General features: G+C 47.2%; 1 non-coding gene and 1 pseudogene across 1 annotated transcript; both read right to left on the reverse strand.

The window, feature by feature from the left end:
* Positions 1–6,818: 6,818 nt before the first annotated feature.
* Positions 6,819–6,973, reverse strand: LOC134993222 (U1 spliceosomal RNA; annotated as a pseudogene).
* A 152-nt stretch (positions 6,974–7,125) lies between these two features.
* LOC134993221 (U1 spliceosomal RNA) lies at positions 7,126–7,289 on the reverse strand. Its single transcript, XR_010197097.1, has one exon. It is a non-coding gene; the product is annotated as a U1 spliceosomal RNA (small nuclear RNA).
* Positions 7,290–25,362: the final 18,073 nt, after the last annotated feature.

Genomic DNA, 25,362 nt, shown 5'->3' on the forward strand with positions numbered 1-25,362 from the left:
TTCTGCATGGGGCCCTGTCACAAATCCAGCGGATCGTATGCAGGAAGCTACATTATTTCTAGTTATGTAACCACGGGTACATTACTTAGACCTGCCATTACATGCGCATGGGTGAGTAGTAGTATTCAAGAATTGGTCGAATACCTTGTCTTCCGATATAGATATCTTGGAGAGATGGGATAATCCTTACGTTGGATCATATCAAGGACACTGCAGCATACTTACGACTGCAAGGGATATAGGACTCTTGAGTTCACGGGCCAATTTCATGGCAGTCTCGGATAGGAGGGCATTGTGGATTCACCAAGGGAATGCTGATGCTGACTCCAAGAAGAAAGGGAGTCTCTTCCCTATGAAGGTGAAGCCTTGTTTGGTGACTGCCTAGTTAATTTGATCTCGGCAGCTCCCGCAGGTAAGTCAACCTTCTTGCCCTATGTTCCCTCTCAACGGATGAAGACGCATCATTGTCTAACGCAGTCATTTTGTCCCAATAGATATGCAAGAAGTTAAGATTCCCCTTTCTTTGCAGGTAGAGGAAGGAGAAGAGGGAAGAGGTCTGTAGCCTCTTCAAGATCGCAGGAGCAGAGATCGTCCTCTGCTTCTGCCAAATCCACTGCATGACGCTGGGGCTCTCTTGCAGGAGCCCACACCAGTGGGGGCACGTCTAAAACACTTCAGTCAGTTCTGGATTAATTTGGACCTGGACTCGTGGGTTTTACAAATAGTGTCACAAGGGTACAAACTGGGGTTTCAAGACGTTCCCCCTCACCGATTGTTCAAATCGGCCTTAGTCAGCAGGGAGAAGGTTTTTATTCAAGCCTCTTCGTGCTCCCGAAGCCGGACGGCTCAGTCAGACCAATCTTAAATCTGAAATCCCTCAATTTCTACCTAAAGAAATTCAATTTCAAGATGGAATCTCTCAGGGTAGGGATCTCCAGTCCGGAGGAAGGAGATTTCATGGTTTTGGTAGACATAAGGATGCCTAATTACATGTTCCCGTTTAGCCACTGCATCAAGCTACCTGAGGTTTGCAATTCAGGATTGTCATTACCAATTTCAGACGTTGCCGTTTGGTCTGTCCACGGCTCCGAGGATTTTCACCAGGGTGATGGTGGAAATGATGGTTCTCCTTCGCAAGCAAGGAGTCACAATTATGCCGTACTTGGATGATCTCCTGATAAAGGCGAGATCCAGGGACCAGTTGGTGCAAAACATCTACTCTCCCTGACAGTTCTTCAACAACATGGTTGGCTCCTAAACTTGCCAAAATCGCAGTTGGTCCCAATGACGCGGTTGTTGTTTTTGGGAGTCATACTGTTAGGCGCCGGGGTCCGCTTGATGGTCTGCGCGGCCCGGCGCCTAGCAACTAGAGACGCCGTGCACGTACAGCCGCCGGCTCCCTAGCAACGCTAGACGCCGGGCGCGCTGAGCCGCACGGACCCTAGCAACGGGGACGCCACTGGCGGACCGCGTTCCCCGTTGCTAGGCTTTAGGAAATTAAGATATTCACCTGCTCTCTGGCCGTGCAGCAAGGCAGCTGCACGGCATTTATTCTAATCAGCCTTTAGCAGCTGATTGGAGGACTCCTTGTTAAATACACTCCCAGGGCTTCTCACAGACGCCGGTAATAGCTTCCTGCATGCTGCCTTTGTTTGCTGAGAGTCTGTTTCCAGTCCTGCTGTATCCGGTCATTCCAGTCCGCAGAAGTCCGGTATTCGGGAGTTGTCATCTCATCCCAAGAGGTCGTTTGGTTCCCTGGAGTCCTGACTGATCACCGTTTTATATCCAGTGGTGTTCGTGAGTTGCGGCTCTGCCGTGTGTTGCGGCTCAGCCGCTTTACCTTTTATATTTTGTGTTTGGAGCATTTGCGGAGGGTTCCGCTTCCACAAGTCCTCTCTGGTACTTGGCGGTGCCGGGTAGGAGAATTGGACAAGTGGATATTTTGGTTGTCCTTTTTCCTGGCGGTTTCTCCGCACATATTATAGTTTTGAGTTTGCTTAGCCCCTGGCCTGGTTGTTTAGTTAGAGGGCCTCTTGTTATCACCCTGTCTCGGGTTTCCCTTTGTCTCTCATTAAGACCGGGGGGCATCGAAGTTGGGCAGACATAATCCGCCCTTCAAACGCGGCTGCCAAGGGCTCAAGAAACCATAGTCTCGCAGGGGATTTCTGACAACACGGGTAAGACAACAGAGTTAGGGCGCCAGGGGCTATTTTCCTGTCCTGCTCCCTTCCCCAGCATTCCGTTCCAGTGCTCCAGTCCTTGCCATAAGATCTTCTCTGACCAGAGTGCTGGAATCATAACATTATTACCGGCCATACCAAAACTTAAAATTAAACGGGGTTTAATTTTTTCTCATTCAGTTTTGTGAGAGTTTATCGGCCTCATGAATCCAACAGGTTTAGTGCCAAATCCTGGTCAGCTCTTAGTCAGCCAGATTCAAGAACTTACTCAGATGGTTCAGGATCTTTCTCTTCGGGTGAAGTCGCAGGAAGATCTTTTGCGAGCTTCCCCAAGGGTAGTCCCTGAACCAAAGATGCATTTGCCTGACCGTTTTTCTGGTGATAGAAAAGAGTTTTTTAATTTTAAAGAATCCTGTAAACTTTATTTTCGTTTAAGACCGACTTCCTCGGGTACTGAATCTCAGCGGGTCGGGTTTATTATTTCTTTGCTCCAGGGGGATCCTCAGACCTGGGCATTTGGTTTAAGAGCAGAGGATCCGGCATTGTTGTCAGTTGACGCTTTTTTTGAGTCTTTAGGGCTCTTGTATGATGACCCTGATAGAGAGGCGTCCGCTGAAAGTCAGTTGCGCGCTCTCAGACAGGGTAGAAATCCTGCAGAGGTTTATTGTACGGAGTTTCGCCGTTGGTCGAACGACTGTGGCTGGAATGACCCAGCCCTGCGCAGTCAGTTTCGCCTCGGCTTATCAGAGTCTATAAAAGACAGTCTCCTTCAGTACCCCGCTCCTGAGACTCTCGATAAACTCATGGAGCTTTCTATTAAGACTGATCGTCGTCTCAGAGAGCGGAGGGCTGAAAAAGGAGCACCTGTAAGGTCAAGTCCGTGTGTAAATTCCATTCCTGAAGACGTAGAGGAGACCATGCAGATGGGTCTCTCCCGGCTGTCTCCTGAAGAAAGAGCCAGAAGGCAAAATTCTGGTCTTTGTCTGTACTGTGGGGGTAAGGGACATTTTGCTCGTAATTGTCCGAACAAGTCGGGAAACGCTTTGACCAGGTGAATTGTGAGGGGGTTCACCTAGGTCTGCAGCTTATCTCCTCGAATAACTCCCTTTTAGTCCCAGTTAAAGTTTCCTTTGGCAGCCTCAGTTCTTCGGTGTCGGCTTTTGTTGACAGTGGAGCTGCAGGAAACTTTATGGATTTAACTTGGGCTAAGGCCTTAGGCATTCCTCAGTTACCTTTGGGTAGGTGTGTCACCATGCATGGCTTAGATGGGAGTCCGCTGTCTAATGGGATTATTTCTCTCCGTACACCCCCTGCACTACTTACAGTAGGAGCTCTACATTCCGAGAAAATCGAGTTCTTTCTTACATATTGCCCAGCAGTTCCAGTTGTTCTGGGTCACCCTTGGCTGGCCTTTCATAATCCCACCATTGATTGGCGGTCGGGGGAGATTTCACATTGGGGTACTTTTTGTGATAAGGAATGTATCACGTTTCCAGTCAGAGTAGCAGCTATCATTCCAGAACTCATTCCGGTGGAATACCAGGAGTTTGCTGATGTTTTCTCCAAAGGCAATGCGGACATTCTGCCTCCCCATCGGCCTTATGATTGTGCTATTGAGTTAATTCCTGGTGCCGCATTGCCAAAGGGAAGATTATATGCATTATCCGGGCCAGAAACTGCGGCTATGAATGATTATGTAAAGGAGAGCCTTGAGAAAGGATTTATTAGACCATCAAAATCTCCTTTAAGTGCAGGCTTCTTCTTTGTGGAGAAAAAGGATGGCTCGCTTAGACCTTGCATTGATTTTAGAGCCCTGAATAAGATCTCAGTTAAAAACACCTATCCTTTGCCGTTGATTTCTGTACTCTTTGATCAGTTACGTTCTGCTGTGATTTTTTCTAAAATTGACCTTAGAGGAGCGTACAACCTCATCCGAATTAAATCTGGAGATGAGTGGAAAACGGCCTTCAGTACTCAGTCGGGTCACTACGAATACCTGGTGATGCCGTTCGGCCTGTCCAATGCTCCGGCAGTTTTTCAAGACCTCATTAACGATGTGCTCCGTGACTTCCTAGGGAAATTCGTGGTCGTTTACTTAGACGACATCCTGATTTTTTCTAAATCAATGGAACAACATGTTACCCAGGTGCGTCTGGTTCTTCAAAAGTTATGTGAGAATCATTTATATGCCAAGCTGGAGAAGTGTGAGTTTCATGTCACGGAAGTATCTTTTTTAGGGTACATAATTTCCCCTCAGGGATTTTCCATGGAACCAAAGAAACTCCAGGCCATCCTTAGTTGGGCGCAACCCACCAATTTAAAAGCAATTAAGCGTTTTTTAGGGTTTGCGAATTATTATAGGAGGTTCATTCATTCTTTTTCTGACCTGGTTGCTCCCATTGTAGCTCTGACAAAGAAAGGAGCGGATCCTACCAACTGGTCGCATGAAGCTGAGTTGTCCTTCCGGGCCTTGAAACAAGCCTTTGTCTCGGCTCCAGTCCTCAGACATCCTAATCCGGAATTGCCCTTTGTGGTGGAGGTTGATGCCTTGGAGGTTGGAGTGGGGGCTATCCTTTCTCAAAAGGATCCGGAGTCTCTGGAGTTACATCCTTGTGCCTTTATGTCCAGGAAATTCTCCTCCGCTGAATCCAACTATGACGTTGGTAATCGGGAGTTACTGGCGGTAAAATGGGCTTTCGAGGAGTGGAGGCATTGGCTGGAGGGAGCAAAACATACTATTTCGGTATTGACTGACCATAAGAACCTGCAATACATTGAATCGGCTAAGCGGCTTAATGCCCGGCAGGCACGTTGGGCATTATTTTTTACGCGTTTCAAATTTATAATCACTTTCAGGCCTGGTTCCAAGAATACTAAGGCTGATGCCCTGTCACATAGCTTTCTTCCGGTTCACAATAACAATCCTGTTACCCCCATACTTCCATCTTCGGTCATCTGGGCGGGCCTCACACAAGATTTATTTACCCAGTTAAAACAGCTTCAACACCAAGCTCCTAGAATTACTCCTGCTGGTCGTCTTTACGTCCCTGAGTTTTTGAGAGTTACTGTTTTAACGGAATTCCATGATAACAAAGTTTCAGGGCATCCAGGAGTCTCTAAGACATTGGAGTTAGTCTCTCGCTCAGTATGGTGGCCTGGTCTTTCTAAAGACGTCAAGGAATTTGTTTATTCATGTCAGGTTTGTGCACAGCATAAGGTTCCCCGTTCCTTGCCCATCGGGCAACTTATGCCCTTAAATGTTCCTCTCAGGCCATGGTCTCATATTTCTATGGATTTTGTGGTTGACCTTCCCCTTTCAGCCGGATTCCAAGTCATATGGGTGGTAGTGGACCGTTTTAGTAAAATGGCTCATTTTATTGCTCTTCCCCGATTGCCTTCTGCCCAAGGGTTGGCAGTTTTGTTTCTCCGCCATGTATTCAGGCTTCATGGGTTGCCTACTGATATTGTTTCTGATCGGGGTCCACAATTCATCGCACAATTCTGGAAATGTTTTTGTGCCTCATTGAAGATGAAATTGTCGTTAACATCCGGTTACCACCCACAATCCAACGGGCAAACCGAACGAGTTAACCAATCATTGAAACAATATTTGCGCTTGTATTCAGCCAAACTCCAGAATGATTGGTCCGAGTTTCTTCCGTTGGCTGAATTTGCTTACAATAATTCTTGTCATTCCTCCACTAAAGAGTCTCCATTCTTTTCAGTTTTTGGTTTTCACCCCAGAGCTAATTCTTTTTTTCATCATTCCTCAGTCTCCTCGCTTACCTTAACCTCCCATCTCAGAGCCATTTGGAAAAAGGTGCACCTTGCTCTCAGAAAAGCGGCCTTTCGAGAGAAGAAATTTTCTGACAGGCTCCGACGTCCTTGCACTTTTAAGGTGGGAGATAGGGTGTGGTTGTCGACTCGCAACATCAGGCTTCGACAATCCTCAGCTAGACTGGGACCCAAATTTATTGGGCCATTTCTTATTATTAAAAGAGTCAACCCAGTTGCCTTTCGGTTACGTTTACCAAGATCTCTCCGGATTGGAAATACGTTTCATTGTTCCCTGTTGAAACAATACGTTTCTTCCAGTAGATTTCCTCGGAAGATCTCTCAGGGTAGATCTCCAGTAGATGTACAGGGACAACAGGAGTTCTTGGTAGAGAAGGTTCTCGATTCCAAATTGTCCCGGGATCGGCTGTATTTTCTGGTTCACTGGAAAGGCTATGGTCCGGAGGAAAGGTCTTGGGTCCTGGATAAGGATCTTCATGCCCCGAGGCTCAAGAGGGCATTTTTTCGGGAATTTCCTCAGAAACCTGGCTTTAGGGGTTCCTTGACCCCTCCTCAAGGGGGGGGTACTGTTTGGCGCCGGGGTCCGCTTGATGGTCTGCGCGGCCCGGCGCCTAGCAACTAGAGATGCCGTGCACGTACAGCCGCCGGCTCCCTAGCAACGCTAGACGCCGGGCGCGCTGAGCCGCACGGACCCTAGCAACGGGGACGCCACTGGCGGACCGCATTCCCCGTTGCTAGGCTTTAGGAAATTAAGATATTCACCTGCTCTCTGGCCGTGCAGCAAGGCAGCTGCACGGCATTTATTCTAATCAGCCATTAGCATTAGAGACCTGAGACAAAGAGATCTGAATTATATGAGAGCCGACCAGAGGAAACACAAATTATGCAGTCAAGTGTCCCACATTTGGGGAAATCGCAGATGCAGCACACCCAGAGTGCAATGGGTGAGCCTTGCCCTGGGAGAAGCACCTTCCTGATCATACCTGGCAGGTAAGTAGGAGTTGGGCAAGAGCTGAGGAGGGTCGCTGCTCGGGCACCCCCCTGTCAAGTGAAGGAGATCCAACTGAGGCAGCACAAGAGAACTCTCGAAAGAAGAACAAGGCTAGAGGAAGATCTGAGACACAGAAATCTGGCTTTTACCAGAGCTGACCAGAGGAAAGCACAAACACAGTCCCCCACTACCACAAATAATGCAGTCGAGTTTCCCACATTTGGGGAAATCACAGGGGTCAGCATACCCAGAATGCAATGAATGAACCTCACCCTGGGAGAACAATCTTCATGACCATGGTATCTCCTATGCAAAATAAGTATGATTTGGGATAGGGCTGGGGAGGGCCGCTGCTCAGGCACATCTCTGTCAAGTAAAGGAGATTCAACTGAGGCAGCACAACCTAACCGTGGTTTTTTTTTCATTCTTTATACCGTCATAGTGTCATACTAGTTGTTACGAGTATACTACTATCTCTTTATCAACCAGTGTACAGTGCGGTAGTTCACGGCTGTGGCTACCTCTGTGTCGGCAGTCGGCAGGCAGTCCGTCCATCCATAATTGTATTATAATATATACCACCTAACCGTGGTTTTTTTTTCATTCTTTATACCGTCATAGTCAGTCATACTAGTTGTTACGAGTATACTACTATCTCTTTATCAACCAGTGTACAGTGCGGTAGTTCACGGCTGTGGCTACCTCTGTGTCGGAACTCGGCAGGCAGTCCGTCCATCCATAATTGTATTACAATATATACCACCTAACCGTGGTTTTTTTTTCATTCTTTATACCGTCATAGTCAGTCATACTAGTTGTTACGAGTATACTACTATCTCTTTATCAACCAGTGTACAGTGCGGTAGTTCACGGCTGTGGCTACCTCTGTGTCGGAACTCGGCAGGCAGTCCGTCCATCCATAATTGTATTACAATATATACCACCTAACCGTGGTTTTTTTTTCATTCTTTATACCGTCATAGTCAGTCATACTAGTTGTTACGAGTATACTACTATCTCTTTATCAACCAGTGTACAGTGCGGTAGTTCACGGCTGTGGCTACCTCTGTGTCGGAACTCGGCAGGCAGTCCGTCCATCCATAATTGTATTATTATAATATATACCACCTAACCGTGGTTTTTTTTTCATTCTTTATACCGTCATAGTGTCATACTAGTTGTTACGAGTATACTACTATCTCTTTATCAACCAGTGTACAGTGCGGTAGTTCACGGCTGTGGCTACCTCTGTGTCGGCAGTCGGCAGGCAGTCCGTCCATCCATAATTGTATTATAATATATACCACCTAACCGTGGTTTTTTTTTCATTCTTTATACCGTCATAGTCAGTCATACTAGTTGTTACGAGTATACTACTATCTCTTTATCAACCAGTGTACAGTGCGGTAGTTCACGGCTGTGGCTACCTCTGTGTCGGAACTCGGCAGGCAGTCCGTCCATCCATAATTGTATTACAATATATACCACCTAACCGTGGTTTTTTTTTCATTCTTTATACCGTCATAGTCAGTCATACTAGTTGTTACGAGTATACTACTATTTCTTTATCAACCAGTGTACAGTGCGGTAGTTCACGGCTGTGGCTACCTCTGTGTCGGAACTCGGCAGGCAGTCCGTCCATCCATAATTGTATTATTATAATATATACCACCTAACCGTGGTTTTTTTTTCATTCTTTATACCGTCATAGTGTCATACTAGTTGTTACGAGTATACTACTATCTCTTTATCAACCAGTGTACAGTGCGGTAGTTCACGGCTGTGGCTACCTCTGTGTCGGCAGTCGGCAGGCAGTCCGTCCATCCATAATTGTATTATAATATATACCACCTAACCGTGGTTTTTTTTTCATTCTTTATACCGTCATAGTCAGTCATACTAGTTGTTACGAGTATACTACTATCTCTTTATCAACCAGTGTACAGTGCGGTAGTTCACGGCTGTGGCTACCTCTGTGTCGGAACTCGGCAGGCAGTCCGTCCATCCATAATTGTATTATAATATATACCACCTAACCGTGGTTTTTTTTTCATTCTTTATACCGTCATAGTCAGTCATACTAGTTGTTACGAGTATACTACTATCTCTTTATCAACCAGTGTACAGTGCGGTAGTTCACGGCTGTGGCTACCTCTGTGTCGGAACTCGGCAGGCAGTCCGTCCATCCATAATTGTATTACAATATATACCACCTAACCGTGGTTTTTTTTTCATTCTTTATACCGTCATAGTCAGTCATACTAGTTGTTACGAGTATACTACTATCTCTTTATCAACCAGTGTACAGTGCGGTAGTTCACGGCTGTGGCTACCTCTGTGTCGGAACTCGGCAGGCAGTCCGTCCATCCATAATTGTATTACAATATATACCACCTAACCGTGGTTTTTTTTTCATTCTTTATACCGTCATAGTCAGTCATACTAGTTGTTACGAGTATACTACTATCTCTTTATCAACCAGTGTACAGTGCGGTAGTTCACGGCTGTGGCTACCTCTGTGTCGGAACTCGGCAGGCAGTCCGTCCATCCATAATTGTATTATTATAATATATACCACCTAACCGTGGTTTTTTTTTCATTCTTTATACCGTCATAGTGTCATACTAGTTGTTACGAGTATACTACTATCTCTTTATCAACCAGTGTACAGTGCGGTAGTTCACGGCTGTGGCTACCTCTGTGTCGGCAGTCGGCAGGCAGTCCGTCCATCCATAATTGTATTATAATATATACCACCTAACCGTGGTTTTTTTTTCATTCTTTATACCGTCATAGTCAGTCATACTAGTTGTTACGAGTATACTACTATCTCTTTATCAACCAGTGTACAGTGCGGTAGTTCACGGCTGTGGCTACCTCTGTGTCGGAACTCGGCAGGCAGTCCGTCCATCCATAATTGTATTACAATATATACCACCTAACCGTGGTTTTTTTTTCATTCTTTATACCGTCATAGTCAGTCATACTAGTTGTTACGAGTATACTACTATTTCTTTATCAACCAGTGTACAGTGCGGTAGTTCACGGCTGTGGCTACCTCTGTGTCGGAACTCGGCAGGCAGTCCGTCCATCCATAATTGTATTATTATAATATATACCACCTAACCGTGTTTTTTTTTTTCATTCTTTATACCGTCATAGTGTCATACTAGTTGTTACGAGTATACTACTATCTCTTTATCAACCAGTGTACAGTGCGGTAGTTCACGGCTGTGGCTACCTCTGTGTCGGCAGTCGGCAGGCAGTCCGTCCATCCATAATTGTATTATAATATATACCACCTAACCGTGGTTTTTTTTTCATTCTTTATACCGTCATAGTCAGTCATACTAGTTGTTACGAGTATACTACTATCTCTTTATCAACCAGTGTACAGTGCGGTAGTTCACGGCTGTGGCTACCTCTGTGTCGGAACTCGGCAGGCAGTCCGTCCATCCATAATTGTATTACAATATATACCACCTAACCGTGGTTTTTTTTTCATTCTTTATACCGTCATAGTCAGTCATACTAGTTGTTACGAGTATACTACTATCTCTTTATCAACCAGTGTACAGTGCGGTAGTTCACGGCTGTGGCTACCTCTGTGTCGGCACTCGGCAGGCAGTCCGTCCATCCATAATTGTATTACAATATATACCACCTAACCGTGGTTTTTTTATACCACCTAACCGTGGCAGTCCGTCCATAATTGTATACTAGTATCCAATCCATCCATCTCCATTGTTTACCTGAGGTGCCTTTTAGTTCTGCCTATAAAATATGGAGAACAAAAAAGTTGAGGTTCCAAAATTAGGGAAAGATCAAGATCCACTTCCACCTCGTGCTGAAGCTGCTGCCACTAGTCATGGCCGAGACGATGAAATGCCAGCAACGTCGTCTGCCAAGGCCGATGCCCAATGTCATAGTACAGAGCATGTCAAATCCAAAACACCAAATATCAGAAAAAAAAAGGACTCCAAAACCTAAAATAAAATTGTCGGAGGAGAAGCGTAAACTTGCCAATATGCCATTTACCACACGGAGTGGCAAGGAACGGCTGAGGCCCTGGCCTATGTTCATGGCTAGTGGTTCAGCTTCACATGAGGATGGAAGCACTCAGCCTCTCGCTAGAAAACTGAAAAGACTCAAGCTGGCAAAAGCACCGCAAAGAACTGTGCGTTCTTTGAAATCCCAAATCCACAAGGAGAGTCCAATTGTGTCGGTTGCGATGCCTGACCTTCCCAACACTGGACGTGAAGAGCATGCGCCTTCCACCATTTGCACGCCCCCTGCAAGTGCTGGAAGGAGCACCCGCAGTCCAGTTCCTGATAGAGATGAGCGGGTTCGGTTTCTCTGAAACCGAACCCGCACGAACTTCATGTTTTTTTCACGGGTCCGAGCAGACTCGGATCCTCCCGCCTTGCTCGGTTAACCCGAGCGCGCCCGAACGTCATCATGACGCTGTCGGATTCTCGCGAGACTCGGATTCTATATAAGGAGCCGCGCGTCGCCGCCATTTTCACACGTGCATTGAGATTGATAGGGAGAGGACGTGGCTGGCGTCCTCTCCATTAGAAATTAGATTAGAAGAGAGAGAGAGATTGTGCAGAGTCAGACAGAGTTTACCACAGTGACCAGTGCAGTTGTTGTTAGTTAACTTTTATTTATTTTAATATAATATATCCGTTCTCTGCTATATCCGTTCTCTGCCTGAAAAAAAACGATACACAGCAGCAGCCAGTCACACAGTGTGACTCAGTCTGTGTGCACTCAGCTCAGCCCAGTGTGCTGCACATCAATGTATAAAAGGCAAAGCTTATAATAATTGTGGGGGAGACTGGGGAGCACTGCAGGTTGTTATAGCAGGAGCCACCAGGAGTACATAATATTATATTAATTTAAAATTAAACAGTGCACACTTTTGCTGCAGGAGTGCCACTGCCAGTGTGACTAGTGGTGACCAGTGCCTGACCACCAGTATAGTAGTATATTGTTGTATGTATTGTATACTATCTCTTTATCAACCAGTCTATATTAGCAGCAGACACAGTACAGTGCGGTAGTTCACGGCTGTGGCTACCTCTGTGTCGGCAGTCGGAACTCGGCAGGCAGTCCGTCCATCCATAATTGTATTACAATATATACCACCTAACCGTGGTATTTTTTTTTCTTTCTTTATACCGTCGTCATAGTGTCATACTAGTTGTTACGAGTATACTACTATCTCTTTATCAACCAGTGTACAGTGCGGTAGTTCACGGCTGTGGCTACCTCTGTGTCGGCAGTCGGCAGGCAGTCCGTCCATCCATAATTGTATTATTATTATAATATATACCACCTAACCGTGGTTTTTTTTTCATTCTTTATACCGTCGTCATAGTGTCATACTAGTTGTTACGAGTATACTACTATCTCTTTATCAACCAGTGTACAGTGCGGTAGTTCACGGCTGTGGCTACCTCTGTGTCGGAACTCGGCAGGCAGTCCGTCCATCCATAATTGTATTATATACCACCTAACCGTGGTTTTTTTATACCACCTAACCGTGGCAGTCCGTCCATAATTGTATACTAGTATCCAATCCATCCATCTCCATTGTTTACCTGAGGTGCCTTTTAGTTCTGCCTATAAAATATGGAGAACAAAAAAGTTGAGGTTCCAAAATTAGGGAAAGATCAAGATCCACTTCCACCTCGTGCTGAAGCTGCTGCCACTAGTCATGGCCGAGACGATGAAATGCCAGCAACGTCGTCTGCCAAGGCCGATGCCCAATGTCATAGTACAGAGCATGTCAAATCCAAAACACCAAATATCAGAAAAAAAAGGACTCCAAAACCTAAAATAAAATTGTCGGAGGAGAAGCGTAAACTTGCCAATATGCCATTTACCACACGGAGTGGCAAGGAACGGCTGAGGCCCTGGCCTATGTTCATGGCTAGTGGTTCAGCTTCACATGAGGATGGAAGCACTCAGCCTCTCGCTAGAAAAATGAAAAGACTCAAGCTGGCAAAAGCAGCACAGCAAAGAACTGTGCATTCTTCGAAATCCCAAATCCGAATTCCGAGCCCACCCGCTGGCGGTGATGCAGGGCAGTCTGGAGCGACTGCTGATGCTGACATCTGGTCCGGACTGAAGGACCTGACAACCATTACGGACATGTCGTCTACTGTCACTGCATATGATTCTCTCACCATTGATAGAATGGTGGAGGATTATATGAGTGACCGCATCCAAGTAGGCACGTCACACAGTCCGTACTTATACTGGCAGGAAAAAGAGGCAATTTGGAGGCCCTTGCACAAACTGGCTTTATTCTACCTAAGTTGCCCTCCCACAAGTGTGTACTCCGAAAGAGTGTTTAGTGCCGCCGCTCACCTTGTCAGCAATCGGCGTACGAGGTTACATCCAGAAAATGTGGAGAAGATGATGTTCATTAAAATGAATTATAATCAATTCCTCCGCGGAGACATTGACCAGCAGCAATTGCCTCCACAAAGTACACAGGGAGCTGACATGGTGGATTCCAGTGGGGACGAATTGATAATCTGTGAGGAGGGGGATGTACACGGTGATATATCGGAGGATGATGATGAGGTGGACATCTTGCCTCTGTAGAGCCAGTTTGTGCAAGGAGAGATTAATTGCTTCTTTTTTGGTGGGGGTCCAAACCAACCCGTCATTTCAGTCACAGTCGTGTGGCAGACCCTGTCACTGAAATGATGGGTTGGTTAAAGTGTGCATGTCCTGTTTTGTTTATACAACATAAGGGTGGGTGGGAAGGGCCCAAGGACAATTCCATCTTGCACCTCTTTTTTCTTTTATTTTTCTTTGCGTCATGTGCTGTTTGGGGAGGGTTTTTTGGAAGGGACATCCTGCGTGACACTGCAGTGCCACTCCTAGATGGGCCCGGTGTTTGTGTCGGCCACTAGGGTCGCTTATCTTTCTCACACAGTCAGCTACCTCATTGCGCCTCTTTTTTTCTTTGCGTCATGTGCTGTTTGGGGAGGGTTTTTTGGAAGGGACATCCTGCGTGACACTGCAGTGCCACTCCTAGATGGGCCAGGTGTTTGTGTCGGCCACTAGGGTCGCTAATCTTACTCACACAGCTACCTCATTGCGCCTCTTTTTTTCTTTGCGTCATGTGCTGTTTGGGGAGGGTTTTTTGGAAGGGACATCCTGCGTGACACTGCAGTGCCACTCCTAGATGGGCCCGGTGTTTGTGTCGGCCACTAGGGTCGCTAATCTTACTCACACAGCTACCTCATTGCGCCTCTTTTTTTCTTTGCGTCATGTGCTGTTTGGGGAGGGTTTTTTGGAAGGGACATCCTGCGTGACACTGCAGTGCCACTCCTAGATGGGCCCGGTGTTTGTGTCGGCCACTAGGGTCGCTGAGCTTAGTCATCCAGCGACCTCGGTGCAAATTTTAGGACTAAAAATAATATTGTGAGGTGTAAGGTGTTCAGAATAGACTGAAAATGAGTGTTAATTATGGTTATTGAGGTTCATAATACTATGGGATCAAAATGACCCCCAAATTCAATGTTTTAAGATGTTTTTTAGGGTTTTTTGAAAAAACCACCCGAATCCAAAACACACCCGAATCCGACAAAAAAAATTCGGTGAGGTTTTGCCAAAACGCGGTCGAACCCAAAACACGGCCGCGGAACCGAACCCAAAACCAAAACACAAAACCCGAAAAATTTCAGGCGCTCATCTCTAGTTCCTGATAGTCAGATTGAAGATGTCAGTGTTGAAGTACACCAGGATGAGGAGGATATGGGTGTTGCTGGCGCTGGGGAGGAAATTGACCAGAAGGATTCTGATGGTGAGGTGGTTTGTTTAAGTCAGGCACCCGGGGAGACACCTGTTGTCCGTGGGAGGAATATGGCCGTTGACATGCCAGGTGAAAATACCAAAAAAATCAGCTCTTCGGTGTGGAGGTATTTCACCAGAAATGCGGACAACAGGTGTCAAGCCGTGTGTTCCCTTTGTCAAGCTGTAATAAGTAGGGGTAAGGACGTTAACCACCTCGGAACATCCTCCCTTATACGTCACCTGCAGCGCATTCATAATAAGTCAGTGACAAGTTCAAAAACTTTGGGTGACAGCGGAAGCAGTCCACTGACCAGTAAATCCCTTCCTCTTGTAACCAAGCTCACGCAAACCACCCCACCAACTCCCTCAGTGTCAATTTCCTCCTTCCCCAGGAATGCCAATAGTCCTGCAGGCCATGTCACTGGCAAGTCTGACGAGTCCTCTCCTGCCTGGGATTCCTCCGATGCATCCTTGCGTGTAACGCCTACTGCTGCTGGCGCTGCTGTTGTTGCCGCTGGGAGTCGATGGTCATCCCAGAGGGGAAGTCGTAAGCCCACTTGTACTACTTCCAGTAAGCAATTGACTGTTCAACAGTCCTTTGCGAGGAAGATGAAATATCACAGCAGTCATCCTACTGCAAAGCGGATAACTGAGTCCTTGACAACTATGTTGGTGTTAGACGTGCGTCCGGTATCCGCCGTTAGTTCACAGGGAACTAGACAATTTATTGAGGCAGTGTGCCCCCGTTACCAAATACCATCTAGGTTCCACTTCTCTAGGCAGGCGATACCGAGAATGTACACGGACGTCAGAAAAAGACTCACCAGTGTCCTAAAAAATGCAGTTGTACCCAATGTCCACTTAACCACGGACATGTGGACAAGTGGAGCAGGGCAGGGTCAGGACTATATGACTGTGACAGCCCACTGGGTAGATGTATGGACTCCCGCCGCAAGAACAGCAGCGGCGGCACCAGTAGCAGCATCTCGCAAACGCCAACTCTTTCCTAGGCAGGCTACGCTTTGTATCACCGCTTTCCAGAATACGCACACAGCTGAAAACCTCTTACGGCAACTGAGGAAGATCATCGCGGAATGGCTTACCCCAATTGGACTCTCCTGTGGATTTGTGGCATCGGACAACGCCAGCAATATTGTGTGTGCATTAAATATGGGCAAATTCCAGCACGTCCCATGTTTTGCACATACCTTGAATTTGGTGGTGCAGAATTTTTTAAAAAACGACAGGGGCGTGCAAGAGATGCTGTCGGTGGCCAGAAAAATTGCGGGACACTTTCGGCGTACAGGCACCACGTACAGAAGACTGGAGCACCACCAAAAACTACTGAACCTGCCCTGCCATCATCTGAAGCAAGAAGTGGTAACGAGGTGGAATTCAACCCTCTATATGCTTCAGAGGTTGGAGGAGCAGCAAAAGGCCATTCAAGCCTATACAATTGAGCACGATATAGGAGATGGAATGCACCTGTCTCAAGTGCAGTGGAGAATGATTTCAACGTTGTGCAAGGTTCTGATGCCCTTTGAACTTGCCACACGTGAAGTCAGTTCAGACACTGCCAGCCTGAGTCAGGTCATTCCCCTCTTCAGGCTTTTGCAGAAGAAGCTGGAGGCATTGAAGAAGGAGCTAACACGGAGCGATTCCGCTAGGCATGTGGGACTTGTGGATGCAGCCCTTAATTCGCTTAACAAGGATTCACGGGTGGTCAATCTGTTGAAATCAGAGCACTACATTTTGGCCACCGTGCTCGATCCTAGATTTAAAGCCTACCTTGGATCTCTCTTTCCGGCAGACACAGGTCTGCTGGGGTTGAAAGACCTGCTGGTGACAAAATTGTCAAGTCAAGCGGAACGCGACCTGTCAACATCTCCTCCTTCACATTCTCCCGCAACTGGGGGTGCGAGGAAAAGGCTCAGAATTCCGAGCCCACCCGCTGGCGGTGATGCAGGGCAGTCTGGAGCGACTGCTGATGCTGACATCTGGTCCGGACTGAAGGACCTGACAACGATTACGGACATGTCGTCTACTGTCACTGCATATGATTCTCTCAACATTGATAGAATGGTGGAGGATTATATGAGTGACCGCATCCAAGTAGGCACGTCACACAGTCCGTACTTATACTGGCAGGAAAAAGAGGCAATTTGGAGGCCCTTGCACAAACTGGCTTTATTCTACCTAAGTTGCCCTCCCACAAGTGTGTACTCCGAAAGAGTGTTTAGTGCCGCCGCTCACCTTGTCAGCAATCGGCGTACGAGGTTACATCCAGAAAATGTGGAGAAGATGATGTTCATTAAAATGAATTATAATCAATTCCTCCGCGGAGACATTGACCAGCAGCAATTGCCTCCACAAAGTACACAGGGAGCTGAGATGGTGGATTCCAGTGGGGACGAATTGATAATCTGTGAGGAGGGGGATGTACACGGTGATATATCGGAGGGTGAAGATGAGGTGGACATCTTGCCTCTGTAGAGCCAGTTTGTGCAAGGAGAGATTAATTGCTTCTTTTTTGGGGGGGGTCCAAACCAACCCGTCATATCAGTCACAGTCGTGTGGCAGACCCTGTCACTGAAATGATGGGTTGGTTAAAGTGTGCATGTCCTGTTTTGTTTATACAACATAAGGGTGGGTGGGAGGGCCCAAGGATAATTCCATCTTGCACCTCTTTTTTCTTTTCTTTTTCTTTGCATCATGTGCTGATTGGGGAGGGTTTTTTGGAAGGGACATCCTGCGTGACACTGCAGTGCCACTCCTAGATGGGCCCGGTGTTTGTGTCGGCCACTAGGGTCGCTAATCTTACTGCCCGTCAGCAGCTATTCTAATGTTGCTGCCAACGGGTGCGACATGTTTATTTCAGCTCGCTACCCCCAGGGGAAACAAGCTGAAATGTGTGCAAAGAGACCCATTTGGGCAACCAAACGGTGTCTTTTCATGATCGCGCCCATTACTTTATTCAGGTTTAGGTGCTTTGTGCACCTAAACCAGAGTGTAATGGGCGCAATAATTGAGGGCATTTGAATTTCCCTTATATGTGTGTGTGTGTGATATACACACAGACACACATACTGTATTTCTTTATATAATGGACACCTCAGTTTCTCAGTATTCTATTTCTATTCATTCATGTCCTGCCCCCTACTCTGTCAGACCCCTTCCCCTCTACTTTTCTGACCCCAAACGCCACTCATTCTTGTTGAGTGCTGGTGGGCCCATTCAGAATTTTGCTATGGGGCCCACAAAGGTCTAGTTACGCCACTGGGCAGGGTTGTAGAGGAGGCGGTGCAAGGCATCCTGGGAACAGTCAAAGCTTTAGCCTGTTGGTGCCTTGGATCAAGATCCAACTCTACACCCCGATGTTAGTGTAGTGCCTTTTGGGGTTAAGGTTTTACAGAAAGTTACAGGTTTTTTTAATTTAGTAAAATATGCCCCATTTTAAAGATAGGGCATTTACATTTGTTGCACCTGTTGCAGTACATAGCAGCCTGCAGGGCATGTACAGTGGCTTCATTTGGGTGCACATACATTGCCGGCTCCTGGTCGCAAACTGAAATTATTGTGTGTAAGTGGAATTAGCGGTGTTTATGTCATACAGGGGGGTGGGGGAGGTTTGTGGTTGGTGGGGGGCACGCTGTGTGATTATTATCCTGCATCTATACATACATGCGCTAACACCTGGACATACACTGATGTACCCACACCTAATATCCATACATACACGCCCTGACACCTGGACATACACCAACATTCCCACACCTGCATCTATACATACACATGCTGACACCTGGACATACACCAACATACAAGCACCTGCATCTATATATACACGCGCTGACAAATGGACATACACCGACGTACCCACACTTGCATCTATACATACATGCACTGACATCTGGACATACAAGCACCTGCATCTATACATACACGCGCTGACACCTGAACCTACACTGACGTTCCCACACCTGCATCTATACATACACATTCTGACACCTGGACATACACAGACGTACCCACACCTGCATCTATACATACACGCGTTGACACCTGGACGTACACTGACGTACACACACCTACATCTATATATGCATGGATGCAAATGTGGGTACGTCTGTATACGTCCAGGTGTTAGCATGTATATGTATAGATGTTAGGTGTGGGTACATCAGTGTATGTCCAGGTGTCAGCACATGTATGTATAGATTCACATGTGGGTAAGCCGGTGTACGTCCACGTGTCAGCATGTGTAGGTATAGATGCAGGTGTGGGTACGTTGGTGTACGTTTAGGGGTCAGCGTGTTAATCTATAGATGTTGGTGTGTGTATGTCAGTGTACGTACAGATATAGGTGTGTGTATGTATGTATGTATGTATGTATATGTATAGAGGAAGGTGTGATACATACATATAACACATACATGATAGATACATACATATATCACACACACGATAGATAGATAGATAGATAGATAGATAGAACACATACATACAAGATAGATACATACATACATACATGATAGATACATATATATATACACACACATACGATAGATAGATAGATAGATACATACATATATATATATATATATCACAAACATATATGATTCATACATATATCACACACACATACATGATACATACATGAGAAAGACCTGGGATGTTGATGAGGCCAGGGCCCCCTGCTGATGTTGCGTTGAGGAAGGCAGTGTTCCAGGGCGGATGCCAGTCGGGGAGAGCGCCGCGCAGCCCGGGAAAAATACTGCTGAGGAGCTACATCTGGAAGAGCCCCTGGGAGGGAGAGTGCCACATGCCCAATCCTGCGTGGCAGACTCTGCAGGCCTGCACATGGGAAGGGAGGTCTCTGGCCACACATACTCACCCTTCTGCTGAAGCCCCGCTGCTGTCCCCATCAGCGCTCTCCAGCGGGGAGCGGGGCCAGGATGAACCTCAACCTGTGAGAACTATCTTCATGATCAAGAGATCTCATATGCAAGATAAGTATGTGTTGGGATAGGGCTGGGGAGGGCGGCTGCTCGGGCACACCCCCGTCAAGTTAAGGAGATTTAACTGAGGAAGCACAAGGGAACTCTCGTCTGGGGACAACAACTGCAGGGAGACCACATCTTTTCAGATGAACATGGGAGGGCGGAAGGCTGCCTAATACTGAAGCACCCTCAGACATTAAACCATATGCAACAACTATTGCAAGCATTCCTGGGGGAAGGTCTGCAGCAGACGGATTTGCATACGGTGATGTCATCCAAGCAGTGGGCCAAAGTTGGCTGGAACCCTCATCTGTATATGAAAAGAGAAAAGGGGCATGCAGGGCATGGCGGCCTTTTGCGGCGCTTGTATAACCCCAAGTTTGCATTAAACACCCCCACCCTCTTTCGGTGTGGGGCTCATGTTGGCCATGCCCAAGCCCCTGAAGCATTCAAGCTGATTTCTTGCAGCAGCTGGGCACTGTAACAGCTTCAGAGCTGCTCTACAAGACAAGTAAAAGGGTGTGGGCCCTGCAGCACCACCTGTAGTTTGCATACACACATATATAGGACAGCATCTCTTATATGCCCCAGGGTCAATAAAATAGTATCCTTGTCTAGGCTATCCATCCCCTCAGATAAGGTATTTGTCCATGCCGCTACAGCACTACACACCCAGGCCGACGCAATTGCCGGTCTGAGTAAGGTACCTGAATGTGTATAAATGGACTTCAGGGTAATCTCCTGTTTGCGGTCAGCACACTCTTTGAAGGTAGCCGTATCCTGGGACGGGAGGGCTACCTTCTTGGATAAGCGTGTTAATGCTTTGTCCACCCTAGGGGAGCATTCCCATCGTAACCTATCCGTTGATGGGAAAGGATACGCCATAAGAATCCTTTTGGAAATCTGCAGTCTTTTATCTGGAGACTCCCAAGCTTTTTCACATAACTCGTTCAGCTCGTGTGAGGGGGGAAAGGTTACCTCAGGCTTCTTTCCCTTGTACATATGTACCCTCTTGTCAGCGACAGGGGGTTCCTCTGTGATGTGCAAAACATCTTTTATTGCCATAATCATAAATCGAATGGATTTTGCCAATTTTGGCTGTAACTTTGCATCATCGTAATCGACACTGGAGTCAGAATCCGTGTCGGTATCTGTGTCAACAATCTGGGATAGTGGGCGCTTATGAGACCCTGACAGTCCCTGCAACATAGGATCAGGCATGGGTTGAAACCCTGACTGTCCCAAAGCTTCTGCCTTGTCTAATCTTTTGTGCAATGAGTTTACACTAGCATTTAAAACATTCCACATATCCATCCAATCAGCTGTCGGCGGAGACACCACATTCATTTGCTCCCGCTCCTCTCTAATATAGCCTTCTTCCTCAGACATGTCGACACACGTGTACCGACACACTACACACACAGGGAATGCTTTTTCTGAAGACAGTTTCCCCACAAGGCCCTTTGGAGAGACAGAGAGAGAGTATGCCAGCACCCCCCCCAGCGCTATATAACCCAGGAATAAAACAGTAACTTAATGTTTGCCCAGTAGTGCTGCTGTATGTAATTTGCGAATTATGTGCCCCCCCCACCCCTCTTTTCAACCCTCTTGTCTAACGTGGTATAAGCAGGGTAGAGTCCGGGGAGCTTCCTCTCAGCTGTGCTGTGGAGAAAAAATGGCGCTGGTGAGTGCTGAGGGAGAAGCCCCGCCCCCTCGGAGGCGGGCTTCTGTCCCGCTTAAACTGTAAAATTGGTGGGGGCTTATACATATATAAAGTGCCCAGCTGTATATATGTTATATTTTTGCGAAAGAGGTTTATATTGCTGCCCAGGGCGCCCCCCCTGCGCCCTGCACCCTTACAGTGACCGGAGTATGTGAGGTGTATGGGAGCAAAGGCGCACAGCTGCAGTGCTATGCGTTACCTCAGTGAAGATCATGAAGTCTTCTGCCGCCTCTGAAGTCTTCTTTTCTTCTCATACTCACCCGGCTTCTATCTTCCGGCTCTGCAAGGGGGACGGCGGCGCGGCTCTGGGACGGATGGCGAGGGTGAGATCCTGCGTACCAATCCCACTGGAGCTAATGGTGTCCAGTAGCCTAAGAAGCAGGACCTTGCAACTCAGAGAGTAGGGCTGCTTCTCTCCCCTCAGTCCCTCGATGAGGGAGTCTGTTGCCAGCAGTGCTCCCTGAAAATTAAAAACCTAACAAAATACTTTCTGTCAGAAAGCTCAGGAGAGCTCCTGAAAAGCACCCAGTCTCCACTGGGTACAGTATCAAACTGAGTTCTGGAGGAGGGGCATAGAGGGAGGAGCCAGTGCACACCCAGAACTAAAGTCTTTCTTAAAGTGCCCATGTCTCCTGCGGAGCCCGTCTATCCCCATGGTCCTTACGGAGTCCACAGCATTCTCTAGGACGTTAGAGAAAATAGGATTTTAATACCTACCGGTAAATCCTTTTCTCTTAGTCCGTAGAGGATGATGGGCACCCGTCCCAGTGCGTACTGTGTCTGCAGTTATTAAATGGCCCTTAACTCCAGAACATTTATGTGGAGATGAAAACATCCAAGGAAGACTTGACCATCTTCCTTGGATGTTTTCCCCCTGTGTGACTGCTCTCCAGCCTCGGAGGGTTGCATCCGTGGTCCCTAGGATCCCGTCCTGGATCCCGAACCATCGCCCCTCTAGGTGGTGAGAACTGTGCAGCCACCAATGGAGTGAGATTCTGGTCTTGGAAGACAGGATTATCCTCCGGTGCATGTGTAGGTGGGATCCGGACCACTTGTCCAACAGGTCCCACTGGAACACTCTGGCATGGAACCTGCCAAACTGAATGGCCTCGTAGGCCGCAACCATCTTCCCCAGCAACTGAATGCATTGATGGATTAACACTCTTGCTGGTTTCAGAATTTGTTTGACCAGACTCTGGATCTCCAGAGCCTTTCCACTAGAAGAAAACCTCTTCTGTGTCCAGTATCACTCCCAAAAACAACAACCGCGTCATTGGGACCAACTGCGATTTTGGCAAGTTTAGGAGCCAACCATGTTGTTGAAGAACTGTCAGGGAGAGTAGATGTTTTGCACCAACTGGTCCCTGGATCTCGCCTTAATCAGGAGATCATCCAAGTACGGGATAATTGTGACTCCTTGCTTGCGAAGGAGAACCATCATTTCCGCCATCACCCTGGTGAAAATCCTCGGAGCCGTGGACAGACCAAACGGCAACGTCTGAAATTGGTAATGACAATCCTGAATTGCAAACCTCAGGTAGCTTGATGCAGTGGCTAAATGGGAACATATAAGTAGGCATCCTTTATGTCTACCAAAACCATGAAATCTCCTTTATCCCCCGGACTGGAGATCACTACCCTGAGAGATTCCATCTTGAAATTGAATTTCTTTAGGTAGAAATTAAGGGATTTCAGATTTAAGATTGGTCTGACTGAGCCGTCCGGCTTCGGGACCACGAAGAGGCTTGAATAAAAACCTTCTCCCTGCTGACTAAGGCTGATTTGAACAATCGGTGAGGGGGAACGTCTTGAAACCCCAGTTTGTACCCTTGGGACACTATTTGTAAAACCCACGAGTCCAGGTCCGAATGAATCCAGAACTGACTGAAGAGTTTTAGACGTGCCCCCCACTGGTGCGGGCTCCTGCAAGAGAGCCCCAGCGTCATGCAGTGGATTTGGCAGAAGCAGAGGACGATCTCTGCTCCTGCGATCTTGAAGAGGCTACAGACCTCTTCCCTCTTTTCCTTTCTCTACCTGCAAAGAAAGGGGAATCTTAACTTCTTGCATATCTATTGGGCCGAAATGACTGCGTCAGATAATGATGCGTCTTCATCCGTTGAGAGGGAACATAGGGCAAGAAGGATGACTTACCTGCGGGAGCTGCCGAGATCAAATTAACTAGGCCGTCGCCAAACAAGGCTTCACCTTCATAGGGAAGAGACTCCCTTTCTTCTTGGAGTCAGCATCAGCATTCCCTTGGTGAATCCACAATGCCCTCCTATCCGAGACTGCCATGAAATTGGCCCGTGAGCACTTGTGCCCGGTGTAGGATTTTTAAATATGTGTAGTTTACTGTATGCAAGGGTTTAAAACCTTTTAGGAACTGAGCTCTAAGGTGTATTACATGTAGTTTAAAAAAAACAAAAAAGGTTTATTTTATGGCAGTAGTTTCCAAACTGGGGTTCTTGCACTGGTAGCATAGTTTGGTGGTCCAGGACCAATTAAAATTATTTATACTTTATTAAATTGGCAAAACCATTCCCTCACAACATAACTGAACCTGAGGATGACATGCTATAAACACAATTTACTTAATTTTATATTTTTTTCTGAATTTATCAATAAAAAAAACTTTGGCCTAGGGGTGCCGTGAAACAAATTTTGATACTCTAGGGCAGGGGTGTCAAACCCATGGGCCGCATGCCGCCCCCAATGCATCCTTTTGTGGCCCACAGGCCGGGGTCCGGCAGGGGTCCGACAGGGGTCCTTTTGTGGCCCGATCACCTTGCTTAGAGCGAGGGCAGGAGAGTGCAGCCAGAGTCTTTGCTTTCTATGTGCGGCACCATCTTCCCGAAGAGATCACCGGGAAGATAGTGCCCCTTCCACTGGCTACAGCACAGGTATACTGGGGTGTGGTAGCAAACTGGGGGCCCCAATGGGCCCCTCCAGCAGTCCCTCTACCAAAACACGTCTTTTGGTGGTTTTGCGGTGTTGTTATAACTACATGGTGACGATACTGTAGCACAGAGATTTTCAACCATTTACAACTCACGTCACACAGAACAAGATTTAAATATTGACAAGGCACACTGAAATATAATGGTGATGCATGGTGCAGTATCGTGTCCTAGGATGTCATGTCGCAGCTTCTCCATAGGTAACGCCTGAACAGGCCCGGTGACAGGGGGGACAAAGGGGACACTTGTTCAGGGCTCCAAGTATTAAGAACAGAAATAATGGGGCCACAGTGCCAATATTGCTTTTTAAAGTGTATCCACCAACTGCTCAATTTAAGCAGGAAAACAATTAACAGGCCAACTAAACCCTCCCCCCTCCTTTTACCCCATCACTTTGTCCAGTCCCTGTGGTCCATACTGTATTGCCATTATTATGCATGTTGCTGTGCTGGCCCTTTTCTGAATGTCCCTGCCACCGCCACCGAAGAGCTGGATAGCCCAGTATGAAAACCACCTGCCGGCCTCACTGACGGTCCGAGTCAAAGGCTCCATTTTTTTTTAAAGATCCCTCTGCCAAGTTAAGGGGGGGTTGAGGGGGCCCCAGAGATATCAGTGTACTTGGCCCCAAGATTTCTGTTGCTGGCCCTGACCCTCAGGGGCGTATCTACCCCTTGGCCAGGATGGCACTTGCCAGGGGCACCATCCAGCTGTGCCAACCGTGGCTAAGGGATAGAGTTCTGCAGTCTCGAAAAGGGCGCTATGGCAATCAGCGTGGGACTGACCAATTAGACGGTGAGGGAAGGATACTGAAATTGTCCCAACCCTGTTACAGTTTGAAACGCCCCTCAACTGCTGTCCACTGCTTCACTCCTAGCTCTGCCCCTTTGAAATTATTAAT

The sequence above is a fragment of the Pseudophryne corroboree genome, unplaced genomic scaffold, assembly GCF_028390025.1.
Source record: "Pseudophryne corroboree isolate aPseCor3 unplaced genomic scaffold, aPseCor3.hap2 scaffold_1264, whole genome shotgun sequence".
NCBI classification, from domain to species: Eukaryota; Metazoa; Chordata; class Amphibia; order Anura; family Myobatrachidae; genus Pseudophryne; species Pseudophryne corroboree.